This window comes from Adiantum capillus-veneris, chromosome 8 (genome assembly GCF_014529385.1).
Source record: "Adiantum capillus-veneris isolate H3 chromosome 8, ASM1452938v2, whole genome shotgun sequence".
In the NCBI taxonomy this organism is placed as follows: domain Eukaryota; kingdom Viridiplantae; phylum Streptophyta; class Polypodiopsida; order Polypodiales; family Pteridaceae; genus Adiantum; species Adiantum capillus-veneris.
Genome location: NC_140938.1, coordinates 28,894,802 through 28,920,150, shown reverse-complemented (window position 1 = coordinate 28,920,150; position 25,349 = coordinate 28,894,802).

The window sequence follows — 25,349 nt, the reverse complement described above, 5'->3', positions numbered from 1 at the left end:
CCCCTAGGATAGCATCCTCATGTTGGAGAGGAGAGATGAAAAAGTCTTCTTTGTCGACATAGCTTTGGACATGAAGCCTCAACTTCCCAATCAAGGGAGTAACAGAGGCTTTCTGTCTCTTGAAAGTTGTGTCAGCAGTTATAGTATCTCCCATCAAAATCTTGAATACCCAAATTGGTGGCCAACTCCGTTGATATGAAGTTTTGAGTAGAGCCAGGGTCAAACAAGATGAAAGCATCAATGGTAGAAATATGTCAAGCATGTGTAGCACTTAAATTAAAGCATAAAGTAAAGGGATTTAGGCTGGGGTTAGGTTAAGGGTTGAGAGAGGTTAGGTTAAGGATTGAGAGAGGAACCAAACGCGTTTCGCTCCGTGAGGAGGTCATCAGTGGTAGGAGGTGGTAGTAGGTTTTAAAAGGAGTTCAAAAGAGGGAGAGGGAGTTTATATAGGAGGTGGGTTGGGGAATGACCAGAGGGGGGGGGGGGGGGGGGGGGGGGGGTTTGTTTGGGAAATTGTGTCTAAAGGGGTTTGTAATTTTGAAGATTTGTAGAGAGGTTAAGGGGAAGGGCGTGAGGACAGAGGCTAGTATTAAGGGAGAGGTCTCTCCCAAATAAAAGGGGGAACCGGGGAGAGGGGAGGGGGCGGGGGGTGTGGTGTTCCAGGAAGGTTTATCAAGGGGTATAAAGGGGAAGGAGAGGTTAGTAGAAGGTAACCTGGTTTTAAACGGTTCGAGGGTAAAAACTTCGAGAGTAAAAAAAATTTGAGGGTAAAAAATTTTACCGTTAATCTTAAAGGCAGCCTGGTTTGATTGTATTGCAACTAGAGCGAGTGAGAGAGTGTATTGTAACTAAAGCAAGTGAGAGAGGGGGGGAGACCGCTTAGTTAAAGGCAGCGTGATTTTTTAAAGGGTTCAAGTGTATTGCAACTAGAGCGAAGGAGAGAGAGGGGGAATTTGCGAGGGTGGGGGTTAGCGTGTGTAATATAGGGAGGATGGGGATGGATGGGGGTTTGAGAGAGAGAGAGAGAGAGAGAGAGAGAGAGAGAGAGAGAGAGAGAGAGAGAGAGAGAGGTGGGACAATATACCATAACAAATGTTTGGGTAGAAAAAACTTATAGTGGAATGTAGGTAGGTGGTAATTATTTCAACATCAAGAGAGGGTTAGGGGTTTTCTTACATCAACAAGTTATAGCAAAAAACTTTTAATGGTAAAGGATAAAGGGTAGTTGGTGGTATGGGGGTTTTCTTTACATCATGAAATCAATGCAAAGAAGGGAGTACAATGAACCGAGGTATGTCGAGGTACCTTGTTGGGGGAGGCTCAAAAAAAACTAAGGAAAAAAGGAAATGGCCAAGTAGGGGTGGCCCAAGTATGTGAATTTTTGGGCGTATTCCAAAGAGCATGAGTTGGTAAGCATGTGGATTAGTGAGGGGAAGCCAAAACTTTTGCCTACTTCTTCTTCTTCTTCTCTTCATATACTCATGGATAGTGGTGGGGAGGATTTGTGTGGAAGATGGTGAGGTAGAGAGGGAGAAACCAATCCAAAGGTTTGGGAGGAGGGGGGGCTTGCTAAAAAGCAAGTGAATCCAAGACAATGGATGTGAAGGCCCTAATCCCTCCTCCCTCTCCCTTTTTCCAACTCCTTGCCATTGCGGTTGTCATCACAGTTATCCTCCAGGTTGTTATTACAGTTGCCATCAAGGTTTCCATTGCGGTTGCCATCATTGTAGCCATCTCGGTTACGAATGCCAAAACGGTTGCTATCACGATTGAGGTTAAGGTTTAGGTTGATGGGTTTGTTGTATTTTGAAGGTTTGGTAAATTTGTTGTAGGGAAAAGGTTTGGTGATGGAAGGAGGAGGGATTTTAGGTGAGAAGAGGTTGTGAATGTGATTTAGAGGATATTTAGGAGCTATAGTAGGCTCTTTGGGCGTGGGGTGCTTAAAAGGTCTTTTAGATGGTGGGGAACATGGTGGAGAGGGGGATTGTGGGTTTTTGGAGATTGGTTAAGAGGTTTGGTAGGGGATAAGAAGGAGTGTGTAAGATGGGAGGGATGGGAGAGATCCTTAGATGGTTTGTGGGTATGGTGGGAGGATCTAGGGGGGCAAAAAGGGGCTTTGGAGGGAGGATGGTGACTTGAAGTTTTGGAGTAGCGGGGATTGGTGAAGGTTGCAATAGTAGGGGGTTTGGAAAACGGGAGAGATTTTAAATGTTTATGGACTTCAAGTTCCACAAGCTCTTTGATAGTTTTCTCCCTTGGGAGGTGTAGGATTCCCTCGTTCATGGTAGCAATAGAGCGTTTCCTAGATTTGTAAGCTTCTTATTCCTTTGAGGAGACCAATTGAGAGTTAACAATAAAGGATTGCATTAGGGAGAGAAATTTTTGAAGAGAGGATTCCTTCCAAACCCTTAGGTATTGGTGCCAATCGCAAGAGGCTAATCGGGGCAAGGTGATACAAGAGAGATTTTTCACAAGATCGGTGAGGCGGCTTTCAACTTCGAGGTGATATCCTTCAACTTTAGTTTGTAGATTTTGCACTAGAAGCTTTTGCGCTTGGGTAAGGGCTAGAGTACAATCCATTTGATATTGGATTGTAAGGGCGGTGAACTTGGCATTAAGGAGAGTTTGGACTTGGGTATCTTCCAAATGTAGGCGTGGTGGTTTCATGTTGAGGCTATTGGGATTGGCATTGTTTTTATGAAGTTCTACCAAGTGAGTGGTGTACGTGGAGGCTTTGGTTAGCTTTAGATGTAACTTCTTGAATTCAACTAATGAGAGATTGATGATGTCTTTGAATTCCTTGGGTTTTGCGGGGGAAAGGGGGCGTGATATCGGTGAAGCGGAGGTGGGGGGCCTTGGGTGAAGAGGAGGGGGTGATCCTTCTAGTTGGTGGAGGTGGGTGAGAGGAAGGACTCAACCCGTTAGGTGAGGAGGATTGGTGTTGGATGGTGGAGAGGGTGATGCGAAGGTTGGGTTTGGTTTTGTTAGGAGCATTATGGTTGGGTGAGGTGGGTTCATTGTCTAGATTGGGCTCGAGGCGGTTAGGTGAGTCTTCAACTCTAACAGTGGCTTGGTGAGGGTTGGAAAATAAGTCAAAGGATTCCTTCGAGAGTTAGTCGAGTTCGTCGGTGTTGTTCTTGTAGGGGTCAAGTGTGATGTGATCCATTGAGAGATTATTATCCACGAAGAGGTTGTTAACGTGTGGCTCCTCGATCGGGGAAGCGGGATCGTTGAGGACTGTGGTGCCAGAAGGTGTTGGAGTTGGTGAATTCATGCTTAATCGAGGTAGGATAAGATTTATTTGTGAAGTCGGGGGTTTAGTATGGATCTACTAGCTTAAAAACCAAGTTAATCAGGCTGACTCGCCTCTTACACCATGGCATGGGAATCTGGCCTTAAAGTGACGAGCTAAATATAGCACAACTAAAACTATGTTAAGTAGGGAAATTACTACCACAGTGGATGGTTGAGCGACGCCGACACAGTGAGGACGCCAACACATTTACGAAGGCGGGCCGAATCAGTGAGGTAGGCAGGCAGAAAGAGTGCGGTAGGCGGGAGAAGCTACAAGGTTGAGGTTGGTGGGTTGCAACTGTGGTTGCGGGTTGTAGTTGCGTTACAAGTTTTTCTTATCACCTGTGGCTGCCTGTAGTTCAGGTTGTGAGAAGATGACGGCTAGTAGTTGAGGTTGTGAGAAGATGATGCAGCCGCCTGTGGCTGAGGTTGACGGGGTTGACGAGTTACTGCTTGTATCTGAGGACGATGAGGTTGCGAGAGGATGACGCGAGAGGATGGGGAGAAGCCGACGTTGGACCGTCTTTCCTACTTCCAGCAAGCCGGGAAGAGCCGGAGTCGCACAGGTGTGACCATTTCAGGGTCTGAAACCGATGAGGGTTAGTCGGGCTAAGCAGTGAACGGAGAGCGGGTGCTCTGCTTAGTGTTGTAGGGGTGGTAAGGGTGGCTGTGGTGAGTGCGTAGAGGGGCAGATATGGCGCAAAACTTCGTTGTGATGGGCATGGTGTATTGTGCAGTTCTAGAAGGTGTTAGGGGGTGTTAGGGTGGTAAGGTAAGTGGTATCGAAGGCGAAGCTGAAGAGTGTTACAAGGCAAGTAAGGCGACGAGCCTACAGTCAGTGAGTTGCTAAGGTGCGCGAGAGTGAGTAGGGTAGCCTGAGGGATTAAGCGTGAGTTAGCCGGTTTTCTGAGGGATTAGGCGGAGTCGGGTAGTGGTACCAAGGGCGGGTGGTGGTGCCAAGGGCAGAAAAATTAGAGGTTGGCCGTAAACCTCTTAATTGTTGAGGGTACTATATTAATAAGGCTATAGAGTTTGGAAAGACGCAGGTTTCCAAGGACACTTATGTTTCGAAGTTTACACCACAAATAGGGAGCTTATGTTACGAAATTAACGCCACAAATATGGTTTGCGGGGTTAATCTAAGGGGACAACGGAGAATCCTCATCCAAAATCGGGTTATAATGGGTTGAGAACTAGGGTTCGGGTTGAAAAGTAGGGTTCGAGTTGAAAAGCGGAGGACGGGTTGAGAAGCTGAGGACGAGAAAGATAAACGGCGGCGGTCACGGCGGGGAAAAAAGCGGAGGACGGGAAAGATAAAAGGCGGTGAACGCGGCGAGGGAAAGGCGGGGGGCGGGAAAGATAAAGGGCGGCGATCGCGGCGGGAGAGGAAAAAGCGGAGGACGGGAAAGATCAAAGGCGACGGTCGCGGGGGGGGGGGGGGGAGTGCGCAACGCTTATGTTTTCAAAATTGTGTATCAATGGTAGAAATATGTCAAGCTTGCGTAGCACTTAAATTAAAGCATAAAGTAAAGGGGTTTAGGCTGGGGTTAGGTTAAGGGTTGAGAGAGGAACCAAACGCGTTTCGCTCCGTGAGGATCTCATCAGTGGTAGGAGGTGGTAGTAGGTTTTAAAAGGAATTCAAAAGAGGAAGGGGGATTTTATATAGGAGGTGGGTTGGGGAATGACAAGAGAGGGGGGGGGGGGGGGGGGGGGGGAAGAAGTTTGTTTGGGAAATTGTGTTTAAAGGGATTTGTAATTTTGAAGATTTGTAGAGAGGTTAAGGGGAAGGGGGTGAGGGCAGAGGATAGTTTTAAGGGAGAGGTCTCCCCCAAAAAAAAGGGGGAACCGGGGGGGGTGTTCCAGGAAGGTGAAGAAGAAGGAGCTTCAATGGTGGAATCTCTAGGAGTCTCACTACGGGTATTTCTCTCGGGGCAAGAATGATAGCCATGTCCTTGCTCCCCACACTTAAAACACTTATGGTCCTTTCTGAGAAGCTTCAAGCTCTTCAAGAGAGAGTTTGTTTTTACCTTTGTAAACTCCCTTCTCCTTGTACCGATTGTTGTTGTTGTTGTTATTGGAATTGCCTTTGGGAAGAATTTTGGGCATTGGTTTTCTCCTTTGCATCACTTTTGTCTTTGTTTTCCATGGGTTTGACATTCTGTCTAGCCCCTTGTTGGAAATTGATGCGGGAAGCAACTATGGTGTGGTGGATTACTTCAGTGATAGAACTAGGCCGTTGGGAGTTGACATACTCGGCCATTTATTTAGGTAATCCTGCACAAAATTGTTGTTTTTGCTTGGTAAAGTCTATCTTTTGAAAGACAATAGCCTTGAGATGTAAATCCTAAAACTTGTCCATATATTTGAGAATAGGCTCATGGGAGAGAAGCTTCAAACTGCGCCATTCAGTGAGTACTTTGTCCTTTGCATTGCTTGCAAGGAATTTCTTCATGATGGAAACTTGTAGAGTTTTTCATGTCTTTGGGGCTTCACCGTGGCCACGAACGGTCTAGCCCACCATTGACAAGCCAATTTTTGGAAGTGCATAGCTACATGGCAAGCTTGGAGGACTTCGTGAAGCCCTCGTCTCCAAAGGCCGCATCAAATTGTTGGATGAAGGCCAATACTTTGTCAGTGGCACCAAAGGTTCCATCATAGGTGAGAAAAGAGATACTCTTTCCTCCCTCTTTGAACTTCTTGAGCTTTTGTGACCTTTGACATGCAGGGTATGATTTTCAATGTCCTCCCCTCTTGTATTGTCTAGGAGAATAGCCATAGCTTTCGTCTAAAGAGGAGGAAGGTGAAGAAGAAGGAGAAGAGTGTGACCTCTTTCTTGAACTTTTCTTTCTTTGTTTCCTCTCTTCCCTTTCAGAGTGATGAGGAGAAGGACTGTGTGTTGATTGTTTCCTCTTAGGAGGAGTTGGCAATTGTCTAGCCCGCCGTCTTCGTGGACCCACATCTTCAGAGGGACTTAGGGATTCATTGCTTTTGTGTTCTTTGGATTTCTCCTCTTGTATGGGAGAGAGTCTTCTTTTGGGGGTCTCATCAAGAGGCCTCCTAAGCTCTATGTCCTCTTGGAGAGGAAGGAAAATCCCATAAGCATGAAGTTTTTGAGTAGCTTTGGCTTGCAAAGCAGGGTTTCCCATAGCTTGTTGCAACCTAGTAACGAGATAATTGACAAACATGGGGGCATCATCATTAGCACCTTCATGTGCAAAATCAAAGTTATCAATGTTCATTCTATTCTCTTGGTTATTGTCAGTCATGGTAAATATATTTATGTGTTTACTTAGTGTATTATTTGGCAATTCAAAACCTTAGTTGCTACTCCTCTTAGACTTTGAAAATAAGCACTTAAGTATCTACACCCACATCTTGAATTGGTTAATTATAGAGAGTAGTGGAGTGGGTCTAATAATGCAGAATTGCTGAGGGCTAGCTCCTTTCGGACTTCTCATGGCTCAATAATGGTAAAGCCGTAGGCAAGTCTAAAAAGACACCATTATTAAGACCAAATCTCCCGCGGTGTGCACCATATCGCAGATAGCAGGCTCAACAAAACCAATAATAGATCCCAGTCCCACTTACCCTAATATAATTAACAAAATCAACCATTAATAGGATACTTAAGGACCTCTCTTCTTAAGCAAGAAAAGAGAAACTAAATGCTATGATACCAATGTAATGGAAATGGCCTATGAACTTTGAGAATAGCGAAATTACAAGAATTAGAGTGATCATTTTTGTGAGATTACTTTGAGAACATAGAGGGGTGAACTTAATCGATGGTAGAAACATAAACATGGTACTTAATTAACTTGGCATGAACAATACTTTTGCAAGAAAGAGTATTAGAGAACATGACAATATTTAAGGACCGGATTTACTTGGAGCCGGTCCCCCCTCCAAAAAGCGTTTGTATTATAGATTCTCCCATCAAAAGAGACTTGGTACAATACAATCTTTGTGTTCCTTGTGACCTAGGTGACGCAATGAAGATGGAAAAGCTTCATGCATCACGAGCATAAGATAAACTTTGTACAAAGAATTAACTATCCCAAGCCTCTATCCCAAGTCCTTAAACACCTTCGAAGGTGGAGAGAGCTAGCGGGGAATGAGGATAGGAAAGAGGAAGAAGAATCATTCATAGGAGAAAGAAATAGTTCCTCACTTATCATCGCTCTTCTTGCTTAGCATAGCATAATAGCATAGTAATGAAGATGAAGAAGATGGCAAGCTTAAGCATTGAAGCATGGCTCCTCTCATGCTTGGTCCACCTCTCTCTCTCTCTCTCTCTCTCTCTCTCTCTCTCTCTCTCTCTCTCTCTCTCTCTCTCTCTCTCTCTCTCTCTCTCTCTCTCGTCAAACCCTAAGCCTCAACCCTGCGCGTCTCCCCTGGGCAAGGGCGGCCTTGTGGGGGGCGTTAATGCCTGAGCTCTGTCCCATGCCCAAGCCCAAACCTTGCGTGTTGTGACCCGTGTTCGTTTTTTGTTGCGACATGCTCACCAATAGGGCGTCTGCTACGTTTGTTACGACCTGCTCATTAGCAACATAAGGATGTTTTGATCTCAAGAAATTCTCTCTCTCTCTCTCTCTCTCTCTCTCTCTCTCTCTCTCTCTCTCTCTCATCCCCGCCCCCAACAAGGCTCAATTCCGCCCTACTGCCTTGCTCGCCCACGAGTTGCTACCCTGCCAACCAAGCTCTACTCCCTACTGCTTTGCTCGCCCATGAGCCAGGTGCCACAACTGGCGACTCTATTGCCATGTCCATGGGGTCCCCTCTGCTTCCCCTTTCTTGCTGAGTTCAACGAGCTCCTGCTCTACAAACGTGTCTTGATCGAGTCAACTCTCTACTAACCTGCTCGTGGGTGGGTCTGCTACCCTGCCCGTGGGGTCCACTCTGCTGCCTTGTTTCATGGAGTCCACTTTCCTGCCCTGCTTGCCCGTGAGTTGTGCGCCATAACCAATTGCCTCTGATTGCCAATACAACCCCTAATTGTGCCCTCGGCCATGAGAAAAGAAATTCTAATGCATCTTCCAAGTAGCAAGCAAAAACAGTACAACAACAATTATTAGCACAAGCAGCATAGGCATCGGTTCCCTTGAGTGTGTCTTTTGGGTAACAACCATGGCCACTCGGGCCTCATCCCGAGGTAAGCTGACTTTTGCCGGGGTTGTGGCAACACCCCCAAAGATGGACAGCACTACCCGCCTCCAGAATGAAGTCAAAAGGTTCCGCAAGGAGAATGATGAGCTAAAACAAAGACTATTTGTCATTGAGGCTAGGCTCACCATAGTGGAGAACTGCAAGAAGGAAGAGATGGAACAAGTTGAAGTCAAGTTCAACAAAACAAAGGCAGAGGTAGAGACCTCTCTCACCAAGACGGTCAAGAATCAAATGCAAGAGGCCATCCTTCATAAGGTCAATAATCGTGTGGCGTCCATGCTACGTGAACAACAACAACAAGATGATATAGCTCTCAATGTCTGCATTGGTGGGCTCCCAAGCGACTAGAAAGGTGACGGGGATCTCAAGTTCGAGTCCTTTTCTTGCATCCAATCAACAACCCACATGATACAGTGGGATCTAGCCACAATCAACTCCATTACACATGAACATCGCACCAACCATGCAATCATCACTTTCAAGACCAAGGTGGACCGAATCAAACGCCTCAAGCAATCAAGGCTTCTTAAAGACACTAAAATTTGGTTTGCAGAAGACCTTACTCCCACCCAACTCAAGCAGAAGAAGGTCAAACTACAAAAGATGCGAGAGGCACGCACGGCAAGAAAATGGGCAGTTTATCGAGGAGGCAAAACCATTATCCATGAGTTTTGAACTCCCAAATCGGCTCCCCCTTCATCTACCCCTCCTTAGGCTTTGTTCATTTTATCTTCTCTTTTTTGCTCACCCCTCGTTGGACCCTCAGTCCTTAACTGAGATGTATCTGAAAACCCCTTTGTACTGTTTTGTGTTCGTTCCCATAGGTCATATCTGACCTCCGTGGACGATAATTCAATCTCTCTCTCTCTCTCTCTCTCTCTCTCTCTCTCTCTCTCTCTCTCTCTCTCTCTCTCTCTCTCTCTCTCTCTCTCTCTCTCTCGTATTATTTAATTATTCGTTAAGATATGTGTCCTCTTTTTTCTCTTTGAGAGAAAGAACTTATTTAATTATTTTTATGCATCTAAATTCGCATTGGACCCCTTTAAAGCCATCCAATAGGATTCAAGCACATCATCAGGGCCACACGGGGAGGATCTAGACATGTGTCTTTTATGCTTCTTAAAATATTATGTTTGAACTGAACACTTCAAGCACCTTAGTCATTTAAGCATGAAATCGTATATGCCTCTTAGAGATCATGTTTGAATTGAACACTTCAAGAACCTTAGTCATTTAAGCATGAGAAGCACCTTAAGCTTGGGCAAGGTTACCACAAACACCACAAGCTTGTGTGACCTTTTGTCGTGACATTACTCCCCCTTATAAAAGATTTTTCATCCTCAAAAATATTGAAAACAAAAGTAAGAAATTGCTTCTTAGGAAAACTTAATTTTTTCCAAGTGGTACCTTTCTCAAGTCTATCTTTCCACTTGATGGAAACTTGCTAACAAACATGATTTCTTGTTTGTAAACTATGATTATCTAAAATCTTTGGTGACTTACAAAGTTGAGCGGGAGGCTCAATTATGTCAACTAAAATATTTGAATCAATGACATTATCTACTTGTCCTAATTGCTTTTACATAAATGGTGACATGGAAGGCAGGATGGACTCATGAATGTGTTGGAAAATCTAACTTATAAGCATGCTCACCAATCTTCTTAAGAATCTAGAAAGGACCACATACTTAGGTGATTCTTTATCCCTAGAGCCCGTTTCTAGACTTTTTAATAAAATCTTCAAACATCCACTCTCCCTTTGTGAAGGAGGGCTGTTTGCATTTCTCATCTAGAAAAAAAAAAAATTGGTCATGAGCCTTCTTAAGATTGATTGGTCTTGGAACTTTCCTTTCATTATATCCAATGTTCTTTTAAGAAATCCTTAGCTAGATGTTCATTGGCTATTCCTATGGTAATTGGAGATTGAGGGTGATAATTGTGCATGGGCGTAAATGGACTAAATCTTGTCGAAACATGCTTTGCAATTTGTAAGAAAGATCCAAAATAAACAAATATTCTTTCCAATTTACATGCATTTTACTAACATAGGCTTGTAGCATATTACCTAGTGCATGATTCACTTACTCAATCTGTCCATATGTCTGAGAATGATCATTTGTAGTCCCGAGTTTACCAAACACTGCTCTCCAAAACATGACCATCAAATTTCCTATCTATATCACTAACAGTAATAGATAGAAGGCCATATAACTTATACATGTTCTCCACAAATAGCCTCGTTAATTATGGAGCCTTGACCATAGTCTTTGTAAGAATAAACCTACACATCTTGGTCAATTGGTCTACTAATACCCAATCGTCTACTTTGAAATGCTCAACTTTTGTCACTTGACATCTTTGGTAATTTATCCCCTACTTTTGCACATCCATATATAAACTTGGTCAGCAACATTGCCTTCTAGCTAATGCACATGTCTTCTTTATACAATGATAGCTTGCATTGGGACTGTCATGACACTCAAAAAGAGTTTGGCACCTCATGCGTAAGTCCATGCATACACATACTCTACCCTTGTGGAGTAGATACCCATCATCGATAGAAAAAATTTTCCATCATTGAAGTTCTACTTGTGAAAAAGTAGAATTGCGTGTGGAGTTAAGTGCTACACTCACATTAAAGTGAAAAGGATCCCTTATTTCTACATGAATCCACACCATATTGTAAAATGGATTGTGCACATACTTTCCTCAAAGAGAGGCAAAAAATTCGCCCTTAATTTTTGTAAAAGAAAGAGCATTAATCTCTGGCATGTGGCTTAAAACATCTACTACCACATTGTACCAACCTTTACAATACCATAAAGAGCAATCATACTCTTGAAGGATCTTACCCATCTAACATTTCAACCCTTCAAATTTGTTTGACTACTAAGACACTTAATGCTCTCATGGTCAAACAAAATCTGAAACTTTGCACCATATAAATAATGCCTCCATTTGCAAAAGGCGTGTATAATGGCATGCAAATCCCGCTCGTACTTTGTTGAGTACTATTTAATTTCTTACTTTTAAAGACGATTGGTCTACCCCCCTTGAGATTTTTCCAAATATTCCCTAGACGACATATTTAAGCAAAAAAGCTCAATTATAAAGTGATTGGAATTATAAGAGCGAGTTTTTTGAAGAGAGATTTTTTAAATTTTTATCCAAATCTATCTATCTCTTTATCTCCCTATCTCTTTCCCTCATTGTCCACCTCTCTCTCTATCTATCTATCTTTCTTGTCTTATCTCTCTCTCCTAAATTATCTCCTTGCCTTTATCTCACCGCTTCTCTCTCTATCATAGGATATTTCTAGATGTCTCTCCCCCCTTCACTCTCTCCATCCCTCTCTCTTTCCATATCTATCTATCTCCATATATATAGCTCACTCTCTCACCCCCTCTCTATGCCCCCATATGTCTCCCCTTGTCTCTCTCTCTCCCCCCTCTCCCTCTCTCGCCCTCCATCCAAGCACATAAGGGGGTCATTTTGGCATGTCATATTGAACAACGAATCAAACCAAAACCAATTGAACATTGATACATAAAGACAATGAATGAAAACAAAATGTCTCGATATCCAATGTAATATTACAAGATACAATCATAGAACATGGACTGACTGTATGTGGGATACAAGAGCTAATGATAGCATGCAATACTTGAACACTCGAAGCAATTCCTCATTGGTGGGCTTTCTCTGATGAATAAACATGTTATGGTTCACATCAAATCCAAAGTAGCCAAGGAAGAGAAAGTAAATGTGGTTGTGATCCATGTATGATTTGTTTTGTGCTATGCGATTTGTGAAATTTCCACATTAAAAAATTGGAATGTTTGCGATGTGAACTTCATAAGACTTGCCTCGAACCTACGAGGTAGAGGTTTTCACCACAAACTTTTCATGTAAATTAGGCTTAACAAGAGTGTGACCCACTATCTTAGCCTCCATTGCAACTACCAAAATTGACTCACTTCAAAACTGCAACCGACACTCCTAGTCGATAACACTCTTGTGCCAAATTTGTTGTTGTATACTTCTTGATTGTGTATCTTGTAGTCTCAAAATTCATCAATTCATTGGTCGTCAAGTTTGTCCCTTCTCGATGTGAGGTCTCCAAACCCGCCAACACCAAAAGTGGGACGGGACCCTTGATAGGTCTCTAGGCCTGATAAAATCTGAGTCTCTAAACAAGAAGAATTCCAAGGAATTCACCCTTACCATTGATAATGGTTTAGGTTTATAACCCTGGAAGGAGACCTAGTCCTGTCTCGCAGTGGAAATGGGACAACTTGTTGAAAATTTAAAAAAAACTATTCTAGTCCTATAACTTCCATCATTCGGATTAAAGTTTCCTTAGGCAACACCTTTTTCCCCCTAACACAGCCGCCGCTGGTGGATTCCTCTTCCAAGTGGAGAAGTTTCTAGACATTTGTAGTGCACAGGAATGGATAGTTACCTGACTAATCAGGTCCACCCATCCATGATTGACAACCTTAGTCAATCCCCACTTGCCACCCCGCACTCACACATGTTGCTTTGTTGTTTAATTACTACCACATTTTTGTCACAATTAAAACAATGATTTCTTTTAACTTTCATAACTGAATTTCATTAAGACAGCCCTTGAAAATAGTATTGAAAACATTTTTTTAGCAAACAAACATCTTTAGACTTAAGACAAGGTACTGTCATTCTGGAGTATCTCTGACCAGTACTGGCTTGTTTCAAGACCACCTATACAGGGGTGAAAAAATGGCACCCATTCCTTATTTATAAAAACCAGGGTGGAAAAAACCATCACCCATAGTTCGGGCGCCCATACGCCAACCGGTTGCCCATACAACCGGGCGGTTCCTCTAAGATAAACTCGATATCCTAAGTAATATCCACAAGGACAAACCAGCACGGGGTAAAGACTCCACGCGCACTGAGGAAACTGACTCATCCATGGCGGAATCGCCATAATTACTCATTACCTGGAGTAAAATATTCCAAGGAACCAGAGGCGTCTTGAGACAAGCTATCTTAAGGATGATCAAACATTTATTTCCTAGGTCAATCAGTCTTCGTAACCCAATCATTTCTTTCCTATTTACAACCATTGCTCGTTGGTTTCTTGGAAGTTACCTTCCATTTACGGCCAGTTAATCCTTATGTATGCAATGTTAATTTAGAGATGAACTTTAATCTAATTAAAGACTTAAGTGAACAAAATAGAAATCCACGTGTGATGATTGGTCAGCCATGTGCTGCTGCGGTGGTGCCTGCAGACTTTCCTCCGTAGGCCTATGACTAGGCCCAGCCTCATGGTCATGCGTGGCTTTATTTCTTTTGTTGATAGTATCATCTTCATCGGTAAGAGGATTTCCTCTGGTTCTCTTTGGAGCCATATTGGCAGCCTTTATAAAAGGACTTAATTGATTAGAGAATTCAATGAATAATCTCTTTTCTTCCTTTTTACCCAAAAATAAGGATTTTTGGAATCAATAGGTATCCTTGTTAGTTATTGGATGAGATATTTCTCATGTAACTTCCTTGTACTATTAGTATTCTCCCATAATTATCGTATAATCATTGGAGGCTTTTTTATTCGATTTCTCCTTAGTTTATATTCCAGGAATATCCTATTTTTGGCCTTAGTGAATTATGAGTTACCTATCTGCTAGTGGATTATTTACCCTAGATGGAATTTGAAATGTTCTATTTCTAAGAATTTTTTGGTTAGCTCAGAAAATTGATTTATAACTTTTTCCTCATATATTTATGGACTAATTTAGGTAAAATTAGCCGACATTAATTTGTTATATTAATTATTTAGGCTACGGTAATTTTCCCAACCTTCAAGAGTGATTTTTGAGCTCTGGTAATTATTGGGTAATTATATAAAGTCGGTTACTAATTTCCTTTTCCCGGTTTATACACAAAATTGGTTACTTTTAGTGAAAATAAGTATCTAAACTAATTATCTGAGGTTAAGATATTTATCACGGGTTCCTCAAGTTGTATTTTACCTCTGATAATTATCTCAAAGGTTTTTGGATTAATTTGTCATTTTTCCCTTTTATTTTTTCTTTAAAGCAGTGTTTTTTCTATTGAGATAATTAGTTAGACTAATTATCTGAGGTTAAGATATTTATCACGGTTTTCATATGAGTTTTACCTCTGATAATTACCTCAAAGAATTTTGGATTAGTTTACTATTTTTCCCTTTTTATTTTCCCTTGAAAACAATATTTTTTTGTTAAGAGAATTAATTAAACTAATTATCTGAGGATAAGATAATTATCATGGGTTTCATAAGATGAGTTTTTCCTCTGATAATTATCTCAAAGCATTTTAGGTTAGTTTGTTACTTTCCCCCTTTTATTTTCTCTTAAATACAATGTAATTCTGCTGAGATAATTAATTAAACTAATTATCTATGGCTAAGATAATTATCACAGATTTATTAAGATGTTTTTTTTCTCTGATAATTCTCTCAAAGCATTTTAAGACCATATTAGGTATTTTGGTAAAAATCTCACATTATGGGAATCTCCAAATCGACCGAATTCATGTAATTTGGGAATTTTCCACTTAAAGTGGGAAAAATTGAGGTGTGTGGCTAGTAAATAAAGTGAAAATCTCATAGGATTGTGGTGTTGATAAACACCAAAAGTCAAGAGGATGTACAACACATGGATTTGAATAATAACTATAAATTACATAAAACAAAGGAAGATACAAAAAAGATTTTGTTTACAAATTGACTAGTATAGTCACAATAGAAGCTCCACATAATTCTACTCCACATTTGATACCATATCTGAACTTTGATCCAAGTGTGGCTGATGTGCACGAGTGAGGCCTTCTTTGGCTTTTAGAGCATGTCTTTCTGGAATCTTTATTCTAGAAAATGGTCCTTCTTTGTTGGGTCTCCAGGACCAAACAATTGCATCTATAGTTTCCCACACTTGTGGGTCCTTATAGTTGACAGCCCAATAACCCTTCCAACAATTACTGTAAGCTTGAGTATCTGTCATCCCACTTTTTCTCGCGCAAGGTGCCCAATATTGAATCAAGAGTTTTCTGTAGTTTGGTGATGTAGGCTCATTATCAATGTCAGATAAAGCCATTGCAAGCCACACTGGATAGATTTCTGTGTCACTCGGAACAAGCATAAGAAAGTCACCTTGGTGCACATCAGACATAGGGTCAAACTCTTCCCTTGGCCTATCTCGTTGAGGCCCACAAAAATGATCGTTCAACTCTTCAAGGCCTAGGAATCTTTCTGCTCCTTGTTGCAAATTCATTGTAGTGCTTTGTAGGTGAGAATATTCTTGAGTTTTTGGCCAAAACATTTCATACAAGACTCCCTCTGATATGATTGCTTTTCCAATCTCTTCAATTACCTTACTCCAATAATCTATCACGGGTCTATAATATCGCGGAATACTTGAACCATTCCCTAAATTTTTCCAAAATTTTATATAGTTCTTTAGCCCCAAAATGACTTCTTCGTGGGCCTTGACATACTCCGCCATTTGTACTAGAGGTGGATCTCCATGTGGTAACATTGGCTTGCCTTCTGTGTCTGTTTTCCAAAGGCGAATACTTCCACTCCAACTTGATACACCTACATGTGCCTTATATTGCATCATTGGTGTCTCATCCTGCATAAAGAACCTGAACTGAAGCGGTTTGGAATGTCCAACAAGTATGTCTTGTCCATCACAAAGATAGCCATCACAATATTGCTTGAAATCGGGGATCTTTGTGAGAAAAAATGGAGCTGGAGATGAAGATGAGCTGTTTCGTAATGTATCCATCAAATGTGGCAAAGTATAGGTTTGTGTAACTCTCAACTTCTCTGAAAACCTACTAAACATGGCGTCTATGTCCTCATGTGTATGCCCAACCATTAAAAATCCCAGCTGGATGGTTTTGAAAACACCCCTTGCAACAAGCATTGACAAATAGGCAAATAAGTATCGATTTTTGTTTTCCCCTGCACAATTATCCAATTGTAGCAACAAGTTCTCTGGCAATCTGCGAAATGTTGACCCCAATTCCTCTTCTGCAATTTCTGACGACTGCACAATGGGCTCTTTTCCATCACTCAAGTTATGGTAGTCCAAAGCATCCCTTGAGTTCAAAGCATGTAGTAGTGAAATATTGCTCCTTGGAAGTCCATTTGTTACTAGATCACCAAGAGGATGCTTATCTATCCTCTCGAGGTTATGTAAACAATTAGCAATTGAGCCAATTGTAAGATTTGGATCAGCTGGCCACAAACCATTCAAGACAAAGTGTCCGTAATGACCTTCTCCATGTCCATGAGTGATCATGCCAATCAATGCCACCTGCAGATTATATCCTGAATCCACACCCTTGGGAACAATGCGTAATCTAGGAATGGCAGTCTTCTTTTGATCCATCTTATCATGGATTATGCATACATATTTTTGTGGTTGAGTTTCTGAATACGTGCGCCATGCATAATATAGGCTTGTGCAACTCTTTTGTTGTGCCATGTGAACTTCTCTCTCCCTCAAGAGAAGAGCTCTCTCTTCAAGAGAAGGTTTAGCTTCTAACCTTGCCTTGATTGAGCTACAAATATTGCACTTAGAGAACTCACTCGTCTTTGTTAAAGTGACATGTGGGTACTCTTTGTTCCAAATTCTACCAAAAGAAGATTGGGATAGCTTCTTCTCATAGCCCATTTGGTCAAGTGTCGTGTTGATTTCACATAAAATATCCACTTGTTTGTATGTTGATGGAATCACCAATTGAGTCTCTCTTGAGCCATCTAGCAGTGTTCTACTTCTATGTGGCATCTTCTCAGAGTTGTTTTCCACAAACTCATTTAGTAGTGCTCTTGCTAAACTAGTATGTTGAAGTCCCCTTCTCAATGTACATGTGTTCCCATGTACATATTGGCGCACACCATTTTCAAAGTTCTCCTTGTATCGATAAAATGATGTCTTTGGTATTCCATGTAGCTCATACCATGCTCTACAACAAACAATAGAGCCATTTAGCCTGAATTGGTATCGTGACTTCTCATCTTTCTGATAACATATAGAAAGAACATCATAAACATAATTAGTGCGTGATTTTTGAGACTCTCCCCAAAATTGTTGTCGTAACCTTGTCACCATATCACGATCTACAAATTGGCAGCATTTTTGTGCATAACAATCAATGCATGATACCCTTTGAATTGATTTGTTTGAAAGGTAAAAAGTCGAAGCTGGTGCTGCTTTTGATTTTTGAGTCCTGTTCATGAAAGTGTATCGTCTCTTCCTTGACAACTGGACAACATTACTCCCATCAAGTTTTTTTCCAACATTGCCATCGTTGGATACATCCTCATATGTAGCATGCATGCCATCAACAGGAACAAAGCGTTGTAATGGGCTCCCATTCAACATTGTTGTCTGCTTGATGGGCCACTTTAGCAAAGTGATGCTACCCACTTCAACCACATCATCAATGCTTGCATTTTCTCTTTCAATACCCACACCCACACAATCAGGACCAAGTTCCTGAAAGTTGACATAATCATGTGGAAATACATATAAGATGGTCCCTTCATTCATGGTTTGCATCATTGTGTCATCTTTTAAAAGGACCCTCTGATTTCTCCAAGACTCTCGAATCATTGCTTCAAATTCTGGGCTTGTCATAGGTATTGCATCTGTAACTAGAGGATCAGAATGATCATGTTCTTCATCACCATTGTAGCTTTCGTGTGGATCAATTAAGTTCCCATTTAATACAAAAGATTGCAAAAGAAGCTTTGACCATCGAACAGCACTCCATAATGAGCCTTGGAGAGATGAAGTATCCATTGTAGGAAAAGGTAGGACCACATCCTTCAAGCATTCCTCCACTAGTATGGAGACATTTCCCAGCCCTATCTTTCACAAGTGGAATCTGGATCTGTTCTACACACACAACCAATACCAACGATTTCATTGTCAAGTATCATATGTACTTTCTCCCCAGATTCGAAGTCCATCCTGTAAGTAAAAAGATTACATTGTTAAATCCATAGTTATAGAAAAATACTCTTCAAACCAAAAATCATGCTACAACATGAAAAAGGTTTGCATAGGTTGGACAAGTGGTGAACCTTGAGACCAAATCCTCCTTGCTATATTAATGGAAGCAAGGTTGGACAAGTGGTGGACCTTGAAACCAAAGCCTCTTTGCTATATGAGAGCATAGGTTGGACAAGTGGTGGACCTAGTTGTAATACCCACTGCCACCTATCAACTACTATAGGACTATGCTTTCCAATGTCCAAGTATCCCTTGAGTCTTTCAAGGTTGAACACGTGGTGGACCTTGAAACAAAAATCCCCTTTCTATATCAGAGCATAGCTTGGACAAGTGGTGGACCTAGTTATAATGCCCAATATCCAAGGTGAAATACCTTAGGACTTTGCTACCTTGCTTGCCAATGTTTACGTAGCCCCTCATTTCTTTAATGGAAGTAAGGTTGGACAAGTGGTGGACCTTGAAACCAAAGCCTCTTTGCTATATAAGAGCATAGGTTGGACCTAGTTTTAATACCCACTGCCACCTATCAACTACTATAAGACTATGCTTTCCAATGTCCAAGTATCCCTTGAGTCTTTCAAGGTTGAACACGTGGTGGACCTTGAAACAAAAATCCCCTTTCTATATTAGAAAGGTTGAACACATGGTGGACCTTGAAACGAAAATCCCCTTTCTTTATCAGAGCATAGCTTGGACAAGTGGTGGACCTAGTTATAATGCCCAATATCCAAGGTGAAACACCTTAGAACCTTGCTACCTTGCTTGCCAATGTTTATGTAGCCCCTCATTTCTTTAATGGAAGCAAGGTTGGACAAGTGGTGGACCTTGAAAGCAAAGCCTCTTTGCTATATGAGAGCATAGGTTGGACCTAGTTGTAATACCCACTGCCACCTATCAACTACTATAGGACTATGCTTTCCAATGTCCAAGTATCCCTTGAGTCTTGTAAGGTTGAACACGTGGTGGACCTTGAAACCAAAATCCCCTTTCCATATCAAAGCATAGCTTGGACAAGTGGTGGACCTAGTTATAAAGCCCCTCCTTTCTTTAATGGAAGAAAGGTTGGAAAAGTGGTGAATCTTGAAACCCAAACCCTTTGGCTATATATAGAGGATATCTTGGACAAGTGGTGGGCTTAGTTGTAGTATCCAATGTCCAAGGTCCAAGGTGAACTATGTAAAGACCTTACTTCCAAAAACAGAGTCGTACAAGTGGTTCTCCTTGAAACCAAAACCTCCTTAGTGTATTAGAACATAGCTTGGAGAAGTGGTGGACTTAGTTGTAATGGTGAATGTCCAAAGCAAACTATTATAGGACCTTGCTTCCCAAATCAAGTTTGGACAAGTGGTGGATCTTGAAACCAAAACCCCCTTACTCTATTAGAGCATAGCTTAGATAAGTGGTGGACCTAGCTGCCATGGAAAATGTTCAATCTGAACTGCTGCAAGACCTTGCTATTAAATGTCTAAGTAGAGCTAGCTTCTTTAATGGAATCAAGGTTGGGAAAGTGGTGCATCTTGAAACCAAAAGCCCTTTATTGTATTAGAGCATAGCTTGGACAAGTGAGGGACCTAGTTTTAATGTGTGATGTCCAAAGAAAAGTATTACAAGACCTTGCTTTCCAATATTTGAATTGGTCAAGTGGTTAAAACTAAGTATAAAACTTTGACCATTTTCTTCTCGAATTGCCAAAAAGCTAGTTTAAGACACCCCTAAATGAAAATGGTTTAGGGTGGCCTTAAACAATGTTTTTTCAAAGACTTGAACAAAAGGGTTGTCGAAGAGTAATGACAATTTATTGTGGCTTGAAGTGCCTGAGTATGTGAAAACAAGCCTAGGTTTTCCACGAGGCAAAAGGTGACATAATAAGAACATTGTAAAGTTAGGATTGACCATGTGGCCTAAACTTTGGCAAGTGAAGTGGGGGCCAAGTTTTGTGGCACAGTGTGCACTTGGTCCTATATGTGTTGACCACTTGGCTAAATCTAGGACCATAAGGCCAAACCTTTGGCACCTTAAATATAGTATGGGACATAATCTAAAACTGCTATAGTAAATTAGTAGTATAGCTAATATGTTAATATTTGTATTATATTTAAGTATATGCTAATATAATTTATGTTCAAAATTTCACTAATGAAGAATGTTCCCATTTAGCACTCCAGATGCGGGGTCTTAGGGCAATGCCACAATGGGGTGACAAGGCAGCGCTTCCACGTGAGGTTTGGGGGTAGCGCTCTTGATGGGGATGTGGAATATAGCGCTCTCGATGGCGGGGCTTGGGAGGTTGATTTTGGGATATTGTTCTGGGCGGGGTCCTGGGTCCTGGGGCCCAAAGATTTTTTTTTTAAAGTGAATTCCTAGTATAGAGTTACGCATGTTTTTCATATTTTCAACCATGATTTCTTTAATTTTGGCCGTGTGAATTGGTTAATTTTTTATATTGCTTTTGTTTTTTTTAATCCTATGATAAAACATGGACTTGTAGCATACGTGGCATTCTAATAAACCCTATCAAGATTAGGCACACAGAGAGCGCACGAGAAACGCACACAGAGAAAGCAGGCGAGCAGCAAAAACACAGAAAGCGCACACGGATCGCACGCAGTTGGAGTATACGCGCGCGTAGAGGAGCAAGCTCGGCATCGTACACAACACACAGGTGGAGTGCACAGGAGTTAAAGTTCGCGCACAAGACAAAGAAACAGCAGCGTACACAACGCTTTCCAGAAGGGCAGGATCGGGCAGTCTTCTCAGGAGACATTGCACACCTCACGACTAGAGAAAAAACAGGTATTTCTCTCTCTCTCACTCTCTGTCTTTCTCCATATAGAGAAGATGGTTCTCTGTAACTCTTCTTGCACACACACTCTCTCGTCAAAAGACAGAGATACATAGTTTAAAAGTATCCCCGCACACATACACATATTCCCACACATCGTCTTCCTCTCTTCCACATACATAACCACAGTGAAATCTGTTATCTTGCTGTCTCTCTCTTGAAAATACATGCACATATTCCCACACATCGTCTTCCTCACTTCCACATACATAACCACAATGAAATCTGTTATCTTGTTGTCTCTCTCTTGAAAATACGTGCACATATTCCCATACATCGTCTTCCTCTCTTCCACATACATAAACACAGTGAAATCTGTTATCTTTCTCTCTCCTCTCTCTAAAAAACAGGTATTTATCTCTCTCTCTCTCTCTCTCTCTCTCTCTCTCTCTCTCTCTCTCTCTCTCTCTCTCTTGAAAATACATGCTCATGTATGTGTGCGTCTGTGTTATCTATGTGTATGTATGTATATTTGTGTTATTTCATTGTAATACTCATACATAATGCAGATACACAATTACACTTAATTACGATATGCACACATAGTATATATACATACATAAATATCACAAATAACTAACACATTGTAATACTAGTAAAATTGAATGGAAGACTTACTTGCGTGATCTGTTAAAGTCGATTCTTGTAGCGAGTTCTGGATGTATGCTGAGCTGATTTTCCTCTAATCCATTTGTAGATATGATTGTAACTTCTGTTTCTCAAAAATAGTAGTGTTGTTTAGTGATACACCTAATGGACATAAATGGTTTAAACTAGGACATGTAGACCAAAAATACGTGTATTTCTTTGGATGAATATATACACTTTTTGGTGACCCTTACCACAAGTGGTGGACCTTGAGACCAATGGACTATAAGGACCTCCAAACAATACCTTGTACACTCAATCCTTCTTGGTATCTAGGTTGGACAAGTGGTGGACCTTGTTCAAATTCTCTAACCACTCTCTCTAACATGGTGACATAATTTAGGTGTGATAAATTCATATCTATGCAAACTAATATCAGTTTAGGCTTGTTAATTTGAATTTGTTTGAATTTATGTACAATATAATGATTTGAGGTTTGCATATTTGAATTTAGGTGGTATAATGATATCTTTTGTGGTAAACTTGAATTTAAAATCAATTTTGCGTGGAATATTTTAAATTTAAGTAGTAAAATTTAAATTTTTATAAAAAAGTTTGAATTTTAAAATTTGGGCGGGATAGTTTAAAATTTAGGCGGGATATTTAAGATTTGGGAGGGATATTTTAAATTTAGGCGAAGGTTTTGAATTTATAGCGAGATCTCCCTTACATAAGAGAGTATAGGTTGGACAAGTGGTGGACCTTCAAGCTAGAGCATCCATGCTACTGGACATGATAGGTAGGGAATCTAGTTGAATATTGTATGTATAATATATATGTAATAGATCTAGCTTGGACAAGTGGTGGACCTTGGAATAAAACCCCATGTAAAACATATCATGCACATTCCAAGTGGTCAAAAAAAATATCATTTAGAATATAGCCTTATAGGTTGGACAAGTGGTGGACCTTAACACCCAGATATTCTTCATATAATGACATAGAGTGGAAAACTGGTGAATCTTGAGACCAAACCATGCTACTAGCGATAATAGCTTGGACAAGTGGTGGACCTTGAAAGTAAACCCCCCATCTACGAAATATCGTGGGTTTAAGGTATTTCGATGGAGCCTAGCATCTTGGAGACATCGTGCATCTTGCTTCTCTTCATGTTTCAATGGAGCCTATCTTGGACAAATGGTGGAGCATCCTTCTCTCCATGTTTCAATGGACCCTAGCTTAGACAAGTGGTGGACCTTTGCTTCTCTCTATGTTTCAATAGAGTTAGCTTGGACAAGTGGTGGACCTTGGAACCAAACCCCCATGTAAAACCTATCATGGTCACTCCAAGTGGTGAGAAAGAATAACTTTAAGATATAGCCTTATAGGTTGGACAAGTGGTGGACCTTAACACCCACATATTCTTAATAAATGACATAGACCAAAAATGGTGAATCTTGGACAAGTGGTACCTTGATGTAAACCCTCATCTACGAAATATCGTGGGTTTAATGTGGTGGACCTAGCATCTGGAACATGTGTAGCCCTCCATGTTTCAATGATCCTATCTTGACAAATGGTGGAGCATCCTTCTCTCCATGTTTCAATGGACCCTAGCTTGGACAAGTGGTGGACCTTTGTTTCTCTCTATGTTTCAATAGAGTTAGCTTGGACAAGTGGTGGACCTTGGAACCAAACCCCCATGTAAAACCTATCATGGTCACTCCAAGTGGTAATAAAGAATAACCTTTAAGATGTAGCCTTATAGGTTGGACAAGTGGTGGACCTTAACACGCGCATATTCTTAATATAATGACATAGAGTGGAAAAGTGGTGAATCTTGAGACCAAACCACTCAGGCTACTAGCAATAATAGCTTGGACAAGTGGTGGACCTTGAATGTAAACCCCTCATCTACGACATATCGTGGGTTTAATGTTTTTCGATGGAGCCTAGCATCTTGGAGACATGGTGCACCTTGCTTCTCCTCATGTTTCAATGGAGCCTACCTTGGACAAATGGTGGAGCATCCTTCTCTCCATGTTTCAATGGACCTAGCTTAGACAAGGGGTGGACCTTTGCTTCTCTCTATGTTTCAATAGAGTTAGCTTGGACAAGTGGTGGACCTTGGAACCAAACCCCCATGTAAAACCTATCATGGTCACTCCAAGTAGTAAGAAAGAATAACCTTTAAGATGTAGCCTTATAGGTTGGACAAGTGGTGGACCTTAACACCCACAATTCTTAATAAAAGTGGTGAATCTTGAGACCAAACCACTCAGGCTACTAGCAATAATAGCTTGGACAAGTGGTGGACCTTGAACCAAACCCCCATGTAAAACCTATCATGGTCACTCCAGTAGTAAGAAAGAATAACCTTCAAGATGTACCTTATAGGTTGGACAAGTGGTACCTTAACACCAACATATTCTTAATAAAAGTGGTGAATCTTCAGACCAAACCACTCAGGCTACTAGCAATAATAGCTTGGACAAGTGGTGGACCTTGAATGTAAACCCCATCTACAAAATATCGTGGTTTAGTGTATTTCGATGGAGCCTAGCATCTTGGAGACATGGTGCAGCTTGCTTCTCGTCATGTTTCAATGGAGCCTATCTTGGACAAATGGTGGAGCATCCTTCTCTCCATGTTTCAATGGACCCTAGCTTGGACAAGTGGTGGACCTTTGTTTCTCTCTATGTTTCAATAGAGTTAGCTTGGACAAGTGGTGGACCTTGGAACCAAACCCCCATGTAAAACCTATCATGGTCACTCCAAGTGGTAATAAAGAATAACCTTTAAGATGTAGCCTTATAGGTTGGACAAGTGGTGGACCTTAACACCGCATATTCTTAATATAATGACATAGAGTGGAAAAGTGGTGAATCTTGAGACCAAACCACTCAGGCTACTAGCAATAATAGCTTGGACAAGTGGTGGACCTTGAATGTAAACCCCTCATCTACGACATATCGTGGGTTTAATGTTTTTCGATGGAGCCTAGCATCTTGGAGACATGGTGCACCTTGCTTCTCCTCATGTTTCAATGGAGCCTACCTTGGACAAATGGTGGACATCCTTCTCTCCATGTTTCAATGGACCCTAGCTTAGACAAGGGGTGGACCTTTGCTTCTCTCTATGTTTCAATAGAGTTAGCTTGGACAAGTGGTGGACCTTGGAACCAAACCCCCATGTAAAACCTATCATGGTCACTCCAAGTGGTAAGAAAGAATAACCTTTAAGATGTAGCCTTATAGGTTGGACAAGTGGTGGACCTTAACACCGCATATTCTTAATATAATGACATAGAGTGGAAAAGTGATGAATCTTGAGACCAAACCACTCAGCTACTAGCAATAATAGCTTGGACAAGTGGTGGACCTTGAATGTAAACCCCTCATCTACGA